Source organism: Lampris incognitus, chromosome 7 (assembly GCF_029633865.1).
Source record: "Lampris incognitus isolate fLamInc1 chromosome 7, fLamInc1.hap2, whole genome shotgun sequence".
NCBI classification, from domain to species: domain Eukaryota; kingdom Metazoa; phylum Chordata; class Actinopteri; order Lampriformes; family Lampridae; genus Lampris; species Lampris incognitus.
In genome coordinates this window covers 68,787,274-68,802,931 of record NC_079217.1, presented here as the reverse complement: position 1 = coordinate 68,802,931, position 15,658 = coordinate 68,787,274, and the positions used below count along the sequence as shown (strand labels likewise).

At 50.5% G+C, this 15,658-nt stretch overlaps 1 protein-coding gene across 1 annotated transcript in view; it reads right to left on the bottom strand.

The window, feature by feature from the left end:
- Positions 1–15,658, bottom strand: part of nyap2a (neuronal tyrosine-phosphorylated phosphoinositide-3-kinase adaptor 2a) — a 94,644-nt gene that overhangs the window by 13,625 nt on the left and 65,361 nt on the right. The gene's annotated exons all lie outside the window — the stretch shown is intronic.

Below are 15,658 nucleotides of genomic sequence, written 5' to 3'. Positions count from 1 at the left end.
ACGTGAGAATGGTCTTAAAGGCCGCCATTTTGTATTTTAACTAGTAAGTATTGTATCTACAGCAGAAAATGTGAAACCTTTCAGGGCCTACAATAAGCAGAAGAGCTTTTAGAGAAACGACACCTATCTAAGAAAGATGAAAAGAAACTACACCCATCTAAGAAAGTTGGAAGGAAAATACTATTCAGTTTCTTTTTTAACACTTTTAAAGTTTGAGATGTCAAAGAATGACACTATACAATCTTATAAAACAGATTAAGAAGCTGTTCGGACTTGTGAAATAAATAAGCCATTGGGATCAAATGAACTGTGATGGTGAACCGGAGGTCCTGAAGCAGTGAAGAACTCGCTAGAGATTTGGTGGCACCCACCAAGTGCAGAACCCCACAAATAACCAACTACCCACAGATCCATCCATCCATTATCCACACCGCTTATCCTGCTCTCAGGGCTGTGGGATGCTGGAGCCTATCCCAGCAGTCACTGGGCAGCAGGTGGGGACACACACTGGACAGGCCGCCAGGCCATCACACACATACATTCACACCTAGGGAGAATTCCGTACGGCTGATTCACCTGACCTACTTGTCTTTGGTTCACCTGACCTGCATGTCTTTGGTTCACCTGACCTACATGTCCTTGATTCACCTGACCTACATGTCTTTGATTCACCTGACCTACATGTCCTTGATTCACCTGACCTACATGTCTTTGGTTCACCTGACCTACATGTCTTTGATTCACCTGACCTACATGTCTTTGGTTCACCTGACCTACATGTCCTTGATTCACCTGACCTACATGTCCTTGATTCACCTGACCTACATGTCCTTGATTCACCTGACCTACATGTCCTTGATTCACCTGGCCTACATGCCTTTGATTCACCTGACCTACAACTCTTTGGTTCACCTGACCTACATGTCCTTGATTCACCTGGCCTACATGTCTTTGATTCACCTGACCTACAAGTCTTTGGTTCACCTGACCTACATGTCCTTGATTCACCTGGCCTACATGTCTTTGATTCACCTGACCTACATGTCTTTGGTTCACCTGACCTACATGTCCTTGATTCACCTGACCTACATGTCTTTGGACTGTGGGAGGAAGCCGGAGCACCCGGAGGAAACCCACACAGGCATGGGGAGAACACGCAAACACCATACCGAGGACGACCCCCAAGGCTAGACTACCCCGGGGCTCGAACCCAGGAACTTCTTGCTGTGAGGCGACCGCGCTAACCACTGTGCCACCGTGCTGCCTATCCACAAATCAGTATTTGAAAACGTGGTTTGTTAACTGATATTCAAATAAATATGAAACCATTCAAGCACATTTTAAAAGCAGAAGCTAACACACCAGAGGACGACTTCTTACATACACATCCTGACGTTCACCTGTAAGACAGCCTGGTGTCTGCAGTCAGTATTTGCATATTGATGAATACCGCTGCTGCAGGGCTGTGTCGTAACGCTGCTACTGCAGGGCTGTATCATATTGATGAACAACGCTGCTGCAGGGTTGTATCACAGCTGTTGCTCGTGTCAATATTGCCGACTGTTGGAATAAGGCCTTACATGAACTCATTAGTAAACACAACACAAACAGGCACACTTCTAGATAAGACTGCCACGTTTCTGAACTTAGAACAGATGTGATCATCAGGCCCAGAACAGATGTGTCCTTAGTCCAGCTCATGAACTTTGTTGTGTCTTCCCTTCTTGGTCAACCTGTCCCATCCATAAATCCTCAAACTGACCCCCCAAAAACCTTAAGAAAATAGTGAACTGAAATTATTTCCAGTGCAGCAGTGGTATGGTGTAATTACACAGTATTTCCATGTGGCTTGTTGTAGGGTCCAAGTGTAGCGCCTCTCTAGCGGGTTTGGCTATAGTGAGAGGTGGCTATCCTGTGTTCTTTAAAACCGCTAATCAAATAAGTGGGGTTTCACTAATAAACATATCAGTGTTTAACTTGTGTGTGTGTAATCACTACTTAGTAGGCTATATGCAATACTCTTTTTCTTAATTAACTTAAAATATCAAAAGTAATCATTCAACACCACTGTGTTATAAGAAGTTTAAAATATTTACTTAGAAAATATTGTTCAGTATGTAAATGTGTTATGGCTCGCCCACCCCGCGCCGTGGCCCGCCCACCCCGCGCCCGCAGCCAATCGGCTCGTCAGGGCCGGGCTTAGTCATCAGGGCTGGGCTTAAGTTTGGTGGCTTCCCACGTGCCCGTTGTCAGTTCGTGTTGTAACCTCCCTGCAGTAGCGGCCACTCTCCTCTCACGGTCCTTTTCTCTCCGAACTCATCCCAGCCCTTGGTTCATGTTTTTCCCTTGCAAGGTTTCCCCGTGGAAGTATCCTGCCGTGTTCCCGTTTGGATTACCCGCGAGCCTTTTTCCCCTTGGGCTTTCCGTTTTTTCCTTGTCGCTCATTGCCTTCCTTGTTTGACTATTTGTACGCGTGAGGAATAAAGTACGCCAGTTTGCGGCTAACCCCATCTCTGTCTGGTGTTGTGCGCTTGGGGTCTTCCACAAACCCTAACAGTACGAACTGACCATGACGACCCCAGCCGACACAGAGAGCGTACCGGCCAGCCCGCTTCGACCGGCTCTCATCGAACAGATCCAACTGACTAACTCCCTCACCCAGCTGCTAGAGGCGGCCTCCGCCGCGGTGAGAGATCTTCAGACTCGGGTCCCACCCCTCCAGGCCTGTGTGGGTAACCTAACGAGCCAGCAGGCGGCGTTGGCGAGCCAACAAGCAGAGATCCTGTGGCAGTTGCAAACCATCACGGCGGCTCTCACCATCCAGCCGCCGGGCCAGCCTGCCCCTGGAGTCGTGGGTAACCCGCTGAGCGAGCCCTGCGTGGATCCCCGTCCATTCCCCAGTCGTCCAGCACTCCTAACAGGACCCCTACTCCTGTTCGCCCCACTTTCCCTGTGGCCGTTTCTCCCCCCGTGCCCCACACCACGAAGGGGGAGGAACCTATGCAGCTGGGGTGCACGCGCCTTAGTCCGGCCGAATGGGAGGCCCGGTTCAAGGCGAGTCAATGCCTCTACTGTGGCCAGAAGGGACATCTGATCAGCGGCTGCCCCGCTCGGCCAAAAGACTACAGGCTCACTGGGGCCCCGGAGATCCTAGTGAGCCGCCTTTCCTGTTCCCGCCGTCCTGCCCCACAGAACCATCTAGTTAGCGTTACCCTGGCCTGGGCTGACCAGCGGCTCATGGTGGGTGCACTCCTCGACTCGGGGGCTGATGAGTGTTTCCTGGACTCTGAGTTTGCTGCCCAGGCTAACATCCCGCTAGAGACGCTGGAGAAGCCCATGGAGGCCTTCGCGCTGGACGAGCGCTGCCTGGCCAGCGTCACCCAGCGCACCCACCCTGTCTCTCTCACCATAGCAGGTAACCATGTGGAGAGACTTCGGTTCTACATCATCCAGTCCCCGTTAGTCCCTGTGATCCTAGGGCGCCCCTGGTTCGTGCAGCATGAGCCACACATCGCCTGGGCCTCCGGTACCATCATGGAGTGGAGCTCCTCCTGTCATGCCCAATGTCTCCAGGCTGCTCCCGCCCCATCCCCCCGACGTGCCCCTAGTACCCCGCCTCCCGACCTCTCCTCTGTTCCCCCTGAGTACCATGAGTTAGGTGAGGTTTTCAGCAAGACCCGGGCCCAATCTCTTCCTCCTCATCGGCCTTATGACTGTGCTATCGACCTCCACTCTGGGGCACCCCTCCCCAGCAGTCGTTTGTATAGTCTGACCATCCCCGAGAAAGCTGCGATGGACGAGTACATCTCCGAGTCCTTGGCAGCGGGGCTCATTCGGCCCTCGTCCTTCCAGGTGGCAGCTGGATTCTTTTTCGTGAAGAAGAAGGACAGGGGCCTCCGACCCTGCATTGACTATCGCCAACTCAATGAGATAACTGTCAAGAACAAGTACCCCCTTCCTCTCATGAGTTCCACCCTTGAGCCCGTCACCCAGGCTACAGTCTTCACTAAGCTGGACCTCCGGTGTGCCTATCATCTGGTCCGGATCCAGAAGGGGGACGAGTGGAAGACAGCCTTTAAGACGCCCTGGGGTCATTATGAGTACCTGGTCATGCCGTTCGGCCTCACCAACGCCCCGGAGGTATTCCAGGCTCTCACGAAGGACATTCTCGACGAGTTTGTGGTGGTGTACCTCGATGACATCCTCATCTTCTCCAGGACCCTCGAGGAAAATGTCCAGCATGTCCGCCGGGTACTCGAACGTCTCCTCCGGAACTGGCTCTTCGTCAAGGCAGAGAAGTGCCGGTTCCATTCCCCTTCCGTTGACTACCTGGGCTTCGTCGTTGAGAGGGGACAGACCAGGGCCGACCCCCGCAAGATCCAGGCTGTGGTGGACTGGCCCGATCCCACATCACGGAAGGAATTACATCCATGCAAAAGCACTAGCGACTAAGTCAGCAGCTAACTTCGGTCTTCTTGTGCTGAGTAGTTCACTCAAAACGGACAGAAATATCACCATTAAAGTTTAGTATAAGAGTCCTGGTTGAACACTTTCACTAAAAATGGTGTACGCCTTAACAGAACATTTCGCATTTTTCTTTTCAGCAGACCAAACGCTTCTTCCGTCTTACTCCTTCATCGCTCTCTCTCAACTCCCTCCCTCGCCCTAACTAACTTCACAAAACATTTGTGTACCTCTTTCTTCCTCTTCTTACAGGCATTTTTAAAGCATTTTCACATGTATTATTACACAAAAAATATTTAACGTTTTTAGATGCTGTATTCAGTAAAACATGAACATTACCCAATATGCATTTCTCTCATTGAGCAAAATCCTAACTTCCTTGTTGGTCAATGAATCTTAACAATTTAACCGTAAATTCTATTTATTAAACTATGAAACTATTTGTTCAAAATGATATCTTATAATAATGAATACATTTCAACAGGGTTACACAAGTTATTACAGAAACAGAGGAGGCACACACACACACACACACACACACACACACACACACACACACATACACACACACATACACGCACTTGCTTGCTGGTAGTCCATCGAGTCCGATGGCGACGTCCCTCCTTGTTAACGGTGTGGTTTTGCATGTGAAGTGTGAGTTAGTGGGGACAGGCATGGTCGCGTGTCTCCTCAGTCTTTTCTGTTGTGTTTTCACATTCCTCTCCATGTCCAGCTGTTCTACACCTCTGTGGCAGATCTTCCGCCAGTTGGAATGGTTGATGGCGGCTTGCTCCAGTCTGAAGGAGTCGATACAACACCTTTCCAGTGACATTTTTAGCCGGTCTTTGTATCACTTCTTCTGACCACGTGTGGAGCAGTGGTCCAGATGAAGCTGTCCATACAGTTCTGTATGGACAGCTTCATCTGGACTGCCGCTAGAGTCTCTGCTGTGCAGAGACTCTACTTCCTGAGGATCCTCAGGAAGAACCACCTTACCACCTCACTGCTTGTGTCCTTCAGCCACTGCTCCATAGAGAGCATACAGACCTACTGCATCTGTCTGGTTTGCCAGCTGCACAGTAGCAGAGATGAAATCGCTCCAGAGGGTCATCACCACCGCCCAGAAGATTATCGGATGCCCACTCCCCTCCCTGTAAGACCTATACAATTCCTGCTGCCTCAAAAAACCCCATGGCATCCTCAAGGACCCATCCCACACAGGACACCATCTGTTTGAACTGCTGCCCTCGGGCAGATGTTACAGGACAATAAGAGCTCGGGCAAACAGACTAAAGAACAGTTTCTATCCCCGAGTCATAATCACGCTAAATGCTGCTAAGTCTTGACTCGTGACTTTTTGTGCAATATCAAGTTCAAGTTCAAATACTTTATTTGTCACATGCACAGAAATACAAAGTAAAACATGCAGTGAAATGAAGAGGGGTACTCTGGCTTTCATTATGTGAAAAGACATAGACCTAGATATTGTAACGTGCATGGATAAGAAGACACGCTGGCCGGTCTGACCCTTTAGTCGAGCGGTTAGCGATGCCTCCTGCGGTGCGGGCGATACGGGTTCGCTTCCCGGCCGCGGCAGTTCCTGTGGTTGCGTTGTCCCCCGAATTCGCTACAATACTATTCGCTCACCGGCCTCGCAGTGGAAACGCTGCCCCCTGTCGGCAGCGTAAACAGAAGAGGGGGAACGTGGCGGGCTACATGCTAAGCTAAGTAGCGCTCCCTTCAAAGTGTCCCTCCCCAGCATCTTCATGGCTAATGTCCGGTCGTTAGCTAACAAAATGGAGGAGATAAGACTCAGGTTGTCCTCTCAGAAAAGGCTGCAGAACTGCTGCCTGCTGATGTTTACGGAGACTTGGCCCAACAGCAACATGGCGACTCGGCAGTCGAGCTAGCGGGCCGCACAGCCTTCCGTGCCGACAGGACAGCGGACTCCGGCAAGACCCGCGGAGGAGGTTTGAATATTTATGTCAGTAACTCTTGGTGCAACATTATAAAGACCATTGAAAGGCATTGCTCTACTGATCTGGAGCTCCTTATGATTCAGAGCAGGCCTTTTTACCTGCCCAGGGAGCTAATGGCCATTACCATCGCCGCTGTATACATCCCCCCCACATGCTAATGCTAAGATAGCACTGAAGCAGCTACAATGTGCCATCAGCAGACAACAGACCCAACACCCGGAAAATGCCTTTATCATAGGGGGTGACTTTAATCAGGCTAACCTCAGGGCTGTATTGCCCAAATTCCATCAGCATGTCTCCTGCCCCACTAGGGGACAAAACACCCTGGACCATCTCTACACAGACATCAAGGCCTCATACAAAGCTACTCCCTGCCCTCACCTGGGCATTCTGACCACCTCTGCCTGTTCCCGGTCCCAGCCTACAAACCCCCAATAAAATGGGTCAAGCCAGCAGTAAAGGCAATCACTGTCTGGCCAGAAGGAGTAGTCTCTGAACTCCAGGACTGTTTTGAAAACCCAGACTGGAGTATTTTTGCACATTCAGCTACCCAGGGCTCCAATATAGACATTAATGAACAGACATCTGCCATACTAGCCTACATTAACTTTTGCACTGAGAGTCACAATAAAAAAATCAATCTGGGCCTTCCCAAACCAGAAACCCTGGGTGACCAGTGAGGTCCAGCAGCTGCTGAAAGTCCGGGCTGCGGCGTTCAAGTCAGGTAACTGCGAGGCCTACAGCGCAGCCAGATCCAACCTCAAAAAGGGCATCAGAACAGCCAAACACATATATATTCCCTATGAATAGAGGACCACTTTCACAATAACTCCGATCCCCGGCGAATACGGCAAGGCATTCAGTCTATCACAGACTACAAAAGCTCCAATAGCGGTCCCGCTGTCCATGATGCCTCCCTGCCAGACAAGCTAAATCATTTCTATGCCCGCTTCGACAAGAACAATACTGACCCAGTCACAAAAATCTCCAGCCACCCAGAAAACCAGGTGCTCACTCTATCAATCGCAGAGGTCAGAGAATCACTGCGCAGAGTGAACACACGGAAGGCTGCCGGACAGGACGGCATACCGGGTTGGGTCCTCCGAGAATTTGCCGACCAGCTGGCTGAGGTCTTCACACCTGTATTTAACCTCTCACTGTCCCAAACCATAGTCCGGGCATGCTTTAAGACCACCTCTATCATTCCTGTCTCCAAGAAACCAACATCCACATGTCTGAATGACTACCGACCCATAGCACTCACCCCCATTGCCATGAAGTGCTTTGAAAGACTGGTTCTGGCTCACATCAGAAACATTATCCCCCCCACATTCGACCCACATCAGTTCGCCTACCGTCCCAAAAGGTCTACTGAGGATGCCATTGCCACTGCCCTGCACGTTGCTCTGACCCACCTTGAACTTAACACATACATCCGGATACTGTTTATAGATTACAGCTCTGCCTTCAACACTATCATCCCCGCCAAACTAACCACCAAACTCCTCTCCCTTGGCCTCAACCCCTCTCTCTGTATCTGGATCCTGGACTTCCTGACCAACAGACCTCAGTCTGTTAGGTTAGGTGACCACACCTCCTCCACCCTGACCCTCAGCACAGGTGCCCCTCAAGGCTGTGTTCTGAGCCCCCTCTTTTTCCTCCCTCTTTACCCACGACTGCCTGCCAACTCACCCTTCAAATGTTATAGTTAAGTTTGCAGATGACACCACAGTCATTGGCCGTATCACCAACAATGACGAGATGGCCTACAGACGAGATTGAGCACCTCACATCATGGTGTACTACCAACAATCTTGTCCTTAATGTGCAGAAGACAAAGGAGCTGATTGTGGACTTCAGGAGGTCTAGAAGCTGCAGCCACTCCCCCATACACATCAATGGGCTGGAAGTGGAGCGTGTTTCCAGCTTCAAATTCCTTGGAGTCCACATCAGCGAGGAATTTTTGTGGACATTAAACACCCAGGCCCTTGTGAAAAAGGCCCAACAACGCCTGCATTTCCTGAGGAGGCTGAGGAGCGCCCGTCTACCCCCCAAAATTATCACCATCTTCTAACACTGCACCATAGAGAGCATCCTGACCATCTGCATCTCAGTGTGGTATGGCAACTGCACCTCAGTAGACCAGAAAGCTCTGCAGCGGGTCATCAAGGCGGCCCAGCATATCACCGGTACCCAGCTCCCAGCTCTTTTTTTTAACTTATTTTTAGCTTTTGGTCTTCATGTGTGTATATCTTTATATTGTGTTTGCTGTGTTTGTCTGTGTCTGTCTTGCACTGTTTGGTGAAGCCACAGCCCTCATTTCATTTTTAACATGTGCCTGCACATTGTTTTTAATGACAATAAATTGAATTGAATTGAATGTTAGCTTTGAGAATGTTGATGGGGAAGTACAGAGAAGGCCAGAAGGTGTTACATTGTGTCTTTGCAGATTTAAAGAAAGCATACGACAGGGTGCCGAGAGGGGAGGTACGGTATTATATTAGGAAGTTGGGAGTTGCATTGCAGAGAAATTTGTAGGAATGGTGCAGGATATGTATGAGGGCAGTGTTGTGACAATGGTGAGGTGTGCAGTTGGAATGACAGATGGATCAACATGGAGGTGGGATTACATCAAGGATCGCTCTGAGCCCTTTCTTGTTTGCAATGGTGATGGACAGGTTGACGGACGAGATCAGGCAGGAGTCTCTGTGGACTATGATAATTGAGGATGACATTGTGATCTGTAGCGAGAATAGGGTGCATGTTGAGGAGAGCCTGGAGAGGTGGAGGTATGCACTGGAGAGAAGAGGAATGAAAGTCGGTAGGAACAAGATGGAATATTGATTTGTGAATGAGAGGGGGGACAGTGGAATGGTCAGTATGCAAGGAGTAGAGGTGATGAAGGCATTTGAGTTTAAATACTTGGGGTCATCTGTCCAAAGTAACAGGGAGTGCAGTAGAAAAGGTGAAGAAGAGAGTGCAGGCAGGGTGGAGTGGGTGGAGAAGAGTGTCAGGAGTGATTTGCGACAGAAGGGTACCAGCAAGAGTTAAAGGGAAGGTTTACAAGATGGTTGTGAGACCAGCTATGTTATATGGTTTGGAGACAGTGGCACTGATGAAAAGACAGGAGGTGGAGCTGGAGGTGGCAGAGTTGAAGATGCTAAGATTTTCACTGGGAGTGAGGAAGAACATGATTAGGGATGAGTATATTAGAGGGACAGCTCAGGTTGGACGGTTTGGAGACAAAGCAAGAGAGGCAAGACTGAGATGGTTTGGACATGTGTGGAGGAGAGATGCTGGGTATATTGGGAGAAGGATCCTGAGTATGGAGCTGCCAGGGAAGAGGAGAAGAAGAAGGCCAGAGACGATGTTTATGTATGTGGTGAGGGAAGACATGCAAGTGGCTGGGCTGGCAAAGGAAGATGCAGAGGACAGGAAAAGATGGAAACTGATGATCTGCTGGGGCGACCCCTAACGGGAGCAGCCAAAAGTAATAGTAGTAGAAGAGTTTCTCTTAGCGTGGGTTTTGACACTTTCTTTGTCAGCAGCCAGTTATAACACATATTGAGTCACTGTATTTTTTTCCCCTCATAGAAAACTTACAGGTAGCAAAAGAAAATAGCAGGTCCTCTTTTCTAAGAGGAAGGTGTAGCACCACTGTCATTTTGCAATTTGCTTTTGAAGTAGCAGTGCGCCTGGCCACTGCGCAAATATCCCCATGGTTTTATATAATCAGAGACAAGTTTTACAGAGCAGATTGAGACTAATAAGGAAGTGACCCAGTTGTTTGTTCATAAAATCCCAGGCCCTATTGTTTTTCTTTCCCTTCCTGCATCTGAGGACTCAGACATATAATTGGACCTCCAAGCATTCGCGTGGAAAGGGGGGGCTGCAGCTCCCCCTAGTGGTGAGTGCCCCCCCAGTAGTAGCAGGTGGATATGTAACATCTTAGACCCAACAGTATGCCTAACTTTTCCTCACGCACAAATGCAAAAAACATTAAAACATACTGTGGCAGGATGAGGAAAAACACAGGAGACGAAGGCGAGCTTGAACTTTATTCCTCAGCTCCAAAACCAAAACTCAAACAGGACCAACCTTGCACCAGAGAGCCCGGGAACATAAACCACGCCCCCAGCTCACAGCCCTGCTGGGTGAGAGGCATAGCCCTAGTGTCCGCTACACAGCCTCCCCCCGAACACCCAGAAGGGACTCCTGGAAATAAAATCAGTGTCTCACTGGAGGCTTAAGCAGCCTGCCATAACGGCTGTGCCATCCCTCAGCTGAAACAGTAGGTGAAACACAGTCCAATGCCGGCTGAGAAGCAGAACGCTGAACCCGTGAAGACACTGCCGGGGTCCTGGAAGGAGGACGACCCCGACGGGAAACCTGGGCCGGAAACACAACTTCGCCTGCCACCCTGTGCGCCGGTTTAAGCCTATCAAGCGTGACACGCTTCCTACGCCCACCCATATCCAGCACAAAACCCTTAGGACCCGTCTCAAGAACCCGAAATGGGCCATCGTATGGGGGTTGGAGGGGCGAGTGGTGAGCATCATGCCGTACAAAAACAAAACGAGCCGACATGAGCTCCATAGGCACGAACGACCGCGGAAAACAGTGGTGAACGGGGCCTGGAACCCGAGTGCTGTCGGACAAAAAAAGGATAAACGGCCGGACGGGGTCGAGGAACGGAACTCCCAGGCAAACATTCCCCAGGGACGCGGAGCGGCTGACCGAGCACCAGCTCAGCGGGCGAAGCGTCGAGGTCCTCCTTAGGAGCCGAACGCAACCCGAGCATAACCCAAGGTAAACGATCCACCCAGTTACCATCCGAGAGCGCAGCGCTGCCTTGAGCGACCGGTGAAAACGTTCACACAAGCCGTTAGCCTGAGGGTGGTACGCGGTAGTGCGGTGTACTTGCACACCCAAGGATCACGCAAGTGCCGACCAGAGCTCTGACACGAACTGGGGGCCCCTGTCTGAGGTGATATCTGACGGAGCGCCAAAACAGGCGACCCAGGAGGAAAGAAATGCGCGTGCAACGTCCGAGGATGTTGTGGAGGACAGAGGGACAGCCTCTGGCCACCTGGTGGTACGATCTAGCATTGTGAGCAGGTGCGTAAAACCCTGTGAAGAAGGTAGAGGGCCCACCAGGTCCACATGCACGTAGTCGAAACGTCTGGCCGGGATCGGAAACGGTTCGAGGGGCGACTTAGTGTGCTGGTGGACCTTAGAGCGCTGGCACGACACACATGCAGCCGCCCACCCCTTGACTTCCTTGCGGAGGCCAGGCCAGACGAACTTGGAACCGACCAACTTCACCGACGCCTGAACTCCAGGGTGCGAGAGGGAGTGAATCGAATCGAAAACTCGACGGCGCCAGGCCACTGGACCACCGGGGTGGGCACGGCCGGTGGAGACATCGCAGAGGAGGGCAGGACCGCCTTCCTGCATCACAGCATCCTCTAGCTTGAGACCGGTACACGTTGACCTAAGGACAAGGACATCCAGGTCGCTGGGCTGGTCGGCAGCCATAGCGGAGAAATCCACACCGACGTGCACGGGACACACAAGCACACGCGACAGACAATCAGCAACAGGGTTGGACTTCCTGGCCACATGCTGAATGTCCGTTGTGACATCAGAGATGGCCACCAGGTGGTGTTGCTGACGAGCAGCCACGGCTCAGTCACCTTGGACATGGCGAAAGTCAGCGGTTTATGATCCACATAAGCCGTGAAGGAGCGACCCTCCAGCAGGAAGCGGAAATGACGGGTTGCAAGGTGCAGTGCCAGCAACTCCCGGTCAAAAACGCTGTACTTGCGCTCGCTATCTCGCAGTTTGCGGCTAAAAAATGTGAGTGGCTGCCACGCATTCGCCACACGCTGTTCAGCCACAGCCCCCACGGCTATGTCAGACGCGTCGGTTGTTAAATCAAATCAAATCAAATCACTTTTATTTGTATAGCCTAATATCAAAAATTACAAATTCGCCTCAGTGGGCTTAACAGCAACACAACATCCTGTCCTTAGACCCTCTCATTGGATAAGAAACAACTCCCTAAAAAACCCCTTTAACAGGGAGAAAAAATAGGAAGAAACCTCAGGGAGAGCAACAAAGGAGGGATCTCTCTCCCAAGACGGACAGCGTGCAATGGATGTTGTGTTCACGCAATTTACATAACACAACATTGAAAGAGGATAACAGAATTATAATGGACATACAATTTATGGAGAACATGATGCACAGGATGCCAAGCAGTGTCCACATGCCAATGGAGCAGTCCAGGACCCAAGCCACGCGACCAGCATCATTATGTAATAAAAGAAAAACTTATGTGAGGAGTGGAAGGGCAGGCAGCATCCAAATGGCGACCACCATCACCAAGGAGACCTGGGAGGAGAACCGACTGCACATGCATGCAAGAGAGACTGACATGACACCATTCAAACACAGAAAAAGAGAAAGGAGAAGACATCAGTCAGAGAGAGAGAAAAGACATGTTAGAGAAGAGTCATAATCTATACTCGATAATCTCGTCGGCAGAACAGTGGTTGGTAAATTCATTGAGACAGAAAACCAACCCGCCATCCAGTCCAGGTTGTGAAGCACTCAACTTAAAGGCAACTAATTGTAAGCTAAGGCAAAAAGATGAGTTTTAAGTGTGGATTTAAAGGACTCAACAGACTGATTGTCTGATGGCAGCAGGCAGGTTATTCCACAACAATGGAGCCCGACAGGAAAAGGCCCTGCTGCCACCAGCTGACTTCTTTTTAACTTTGGGTACACACAGGAGCCCTGTATTTTGTGAACGAAGTGTTCGAGGTGGCATGTAAGGTTTAAGGAGATCAGACAGGTAGGATGGGGCAAGCCCATTTAGGATTTTATAAGTCAGCAGAAGCACCTTGTATTCTGATCTAACATGGATAGGAAGCCAATGAAGGGAGGCAAGAATTGGTGTAATATGGTCAAATTTCCTAGATTTAGTTAGGATTCTAGCAGCAGCATTCTGAACCATCTGAAGACTTTTAGTACTAGAATGTGGCAGACCTGAGAACAGAACATTACAGTGATCAAGTCTGGATGAAACAAATGCATGTATTAGAATCTCTGCGTCAGCCATGGAGAGAAAAGACCGAATTTTAGCTATGTTACGTAAGTGAAAAAAGGCAGTCTTGGTGATTTCTTTAATGTGCTTATCAAAGGAAAGGCTGGGATCAAACGTAACACCAAGATTTTTGGCTGCCACACTTTGTGAAACCACAGAGTTGTCGATTTTTATCGTTACTTGATCAAATTGGTGTCTGTGTCTAGCAGGGCCAATGACCAGCATCTTGGTTAAAACTATGGACGCCGTAGGTGTGGGATGGGCGAGGAGGGCAGCGTTAGCTAGGGCGCACTTAGCTCCATCAAAGGCCTGGACCCGTTCGGGAGTCCAGTCGACAGGGTCGTTAGCCTTCTCAAGCCGCAGGGCTTCGTAAAGTGGCTGAAGGAGGTGGGCAGCGCGAGGGAGGAAACGGATATAGAAATTCACCATTCCCAAGAATTCCTGCAATGCCTTAACAGAGACTGGGCGGGGAAATTCCGCCACCGCTTGCACCTTAGAAGGCAACGGGACCGCGCCTTGCGGCGAAATGCGGTGACCCAAGAAGTCAATCACCGGCAGTCCAAACTGACACTTGGCCGGGTTGACTATCAGGCCGTGTTCGTCCAGACGACGGAAAACCTGTTTCAGGTGCGCCAGGTGCTCTTCAGCTGACGGACTGGCCACTAATATGTCGTCGAGATAAACGAACACGAAAGCAAGGTCACGCAACACCGAGTCCATCAGCCGCTGAAAGGTTTGCGCTGCCCCCTTCAAGCCAAATGGCATGCGCATGAACTCAAAAAGCCCAAACGGGGTGATCACTGCGGTCTTGGGCACGTCCTCTGCGCGCAAGGGAACCTGATGATAGCCGCGCACCAGGTCCACCTTCGAGAAGATAGTGGTACCTGCCAGGCGTATGGAAAAGTCCTGTATGTGTGGGACGGGATAGCGGTCATTGGCGGGGACGTTGTTCAGGCGGCGAAAGTCCCCGCAAGGCCGCCACGACCCATCCGCCTTGAGCACCATGTGACGCGGCGAGGCCCACGGGCTGTTGGAACGCCTCACTATACCCAGACGCTCCATGATGGCGAACTCCTCCTTAGCTGGAGCCCATTTTATCGCGTCAAGGCGCCGCGCGCGCGCCAAAACTGGCGGTCCCAGAGTGGGAATGAAAAGTTGTACCCCGTGTTTAGTAACCGCGGTGGAAAAGGCAGGCGTAGTCACCGATGGAGAATCCGCCAGCAAACGCTGAAAAACATCCCCTGATGCTAAAAAGTTAGCGTGTGTTAACGGCCCGGCTCCCCCTGTCTCGCACGGAACAGTGGCGAAAGACACAGCATCAATTAAACGGCGGTTTGCAACATCAACCAGCAGACCATTAGCACACACAACATCCGCGCCGATAATAGGAACAGTAATGGCGGCCACTACAAAGTCCCGCTCAAAATGGCGCCCGTGGAAGCAAACAGTCACCAACCTTGACCGCTGACCGCTCGACTAAAGGGTCCAACCCGTTAATCCCGTTAATCAACCCGTTAATCAAGGACCAACGTGTCTACTTATCCATGCACGTTACAATATATTAGCATTTAAAATGAGTTTTAGATAAACTGCAAAAAAAAGTTCCAAGATCTACTAAAATGAGCATGAGCGGTCCAAATGACCGCTCGTAATTTGCGCGTGATCGTGCGTGTCATGTCAATATTTATGACGTTTTTTTCTTCTGATTTTTCCCTTTTTCTCCCAATTTAGTGGCCAATCGCTCCCTATTCTAGTTCAAACACCCCCCCCCCCCCTCGTACTGTACGCGTTCGGCAAATGCACCTCTCCGGCCGGCAGTCTCCAAGGAGACGCCTCGCCACTTCCGCGACAAGGCGACTCCAGGCTCCGCCCCCTCCCGAGGACAGCGCCGCCAGTTAGTGCTGCTTCATCGAGTCCGGCCGTAGTAGGATCTGACGAGACCGAGGCGATGACGTGTTTTTCATCGCATTATTTCAAGTCATGTCAATTTTATAGCCCAGAATCACACATTTCAAATTTGTGTAAAGCCTACAATTTCCTTCACCAACTTCATTGCTCTGTCCTAGAAAAAACAAAACCAACAAAAAAACAAACAAAAAACTAG